This window comes from Jaculus jaculus, chromosome 6, assembly GCF_020740685.1.
Source record: "Jaculus jaculus isolate mJacJac1 chromosome 6, mJacJac1.mat.Y.cur, whole genome shotgun sequence".
Lineage (NCBI taxonomy): Eukaryota > Metazoa > Chordata > Mammalia > Rodentia > Dipodidae > Jaculus > Jaculus jaculus.
In genome coordinates, this window is record NC_059107.1 from 28,672,191 (window position 1) to 28,673,721 (window position 1,531).

The 1,531-nt window shown below is 47.4% G+C and overlaps 1 non-coding gene across 1 annotated transcript; it reads right to left on the minus strand.

Moving 5' to 3' along the window:
- Positions 1-867: 867 nt before the first annotated feature.
- LOC123461997 lies at positions 868-1,031 on the minus strand. The gene has a single exon (XR_006638035.1). It is a non-coding gene; the product is annotated as a U1 spliceosomal RNA (small nuclear RNA).
- Between the last annotated feature and the right edge of the window lie 500 nt (positions 1,032-1,531).

The following is a 1,531-nucleotide window of genomic DNA, read 5'->3' on the forward strand; positions in this document are numbered from 1 at the left end:
TGTGCCCATACTTTCTCTCTCTTTCTGTCTCTCAAATAATTTTTTTTTTTTCTGGGCGTGGTGGTGCACGCCTTGAATCTCAGCACTTGGGAGGCAGAGGTAGGAGGATTGCTGTGAGTTTGAGGCCACCCTGAAACTATGTCATGAATTGCAGGTCAGCCTGGGCTAGAGTGAGACCCTACCTCGAAACCCGCCCCCTCCATAAAAAAGAAAAGAAATTAAGAGACTCATTTTATTTTGTTTATTTTAATTTTTATTTACTTATTTGAAAGAGAGAAATAGAGAGGGAGAAAGAGATAGCGGGTATGAGCACACCAAACCCTCTGGCTACTGCAGATGAACTCCAGATACACGCACCACTTTGTGCACCTGGCTTTACGTGGGTCCTGGGGAATTGCCAGGTCATCAGGCTTTGTAAGCAAGCACCTTTAACCTCTGAGCCCTCTCTCCATCCAGAAACTCTTCATTTTAAACCCTTTTGAAATTTTCATCATGAACACTTAATACTTTAAAAAACATATATATCTATTTATTTATGAGAAAGAGGCAGATATAGAGAGAAGAGGTGCACCAGAGTCTCCAGCCACTGCAAATGAACTCCAAATGCATACACCACCTTATGCATCTGGCTTTCCGTGAGTCCTGAGCAATCAAACTGGGGTCCTTAGGCTTTGCAGGCAAGTGCCTTAACCACTGAGCAATCTCTCCAGCCTTGACTTAATGCGCTTATAATCAAAGTCCCTCATTCATGTTTCATTTTTTTTTTCTCATTCTTTATTTTTGCCGGATTGTTGTGTCAAGTACGAAAATACTAGACTATCTTAAAAAGCATAGACATTATTGATGTCTGATCTTGCACTCCACAGCCAGGGGAGAGCGCGAAGACAGTCCTCCACTGCCACAAATTATGCAGAAGAGTTTCCCGCATTTGGGGAAATCGCAGGGGTCAGCGCATCCGGAGTGCAATGGATAAGCCTCGCCCTGGGAAAACCACCTCCGTGATCATGGCATCTCCCCTGCCAGGTAAGTATGCCTCATTCATGTTTCATTGTGCTGGTAGTCAGTTGGTAAGCTGGGCCTGAGCAGGTGCTGAGCCCTCAGGTCATGTTGATGGCACAGGTAGACCCGAGATGAGCGTCAACGTGCCCACCCAGCAGACAGGCTTCCCTGTGGTTCTTACTAGACCCCTACTGCTGCTCCATGGCCTGGGCCTGCTTTAAAGAAACAAACCAAACCAAGCAATCCTTTCCCAGCAGCAAGCTCAAGCAACGGCTGACAGCAGGCCCCAGCTGGTCCCCCTACCTGGTGCTCCCAATGCCCGCTGGCAAATTTCTCCAGAAGTCCTAGCTGTAGCTGGTGCTGTAAGTACCAGGCCTCAGGACTGGGTAATAAATTACCAGCAGGTAGCCCACGGATCACTTCCCATTTTGCGGGCACTGACTGGCACCTCCCAAAGGGAAGAGATTTATCAGCCTTTGGCTGGCTGCCTTGCACTCATAACATCCCAGAAACCGAAATGTCCCTTGTCGCT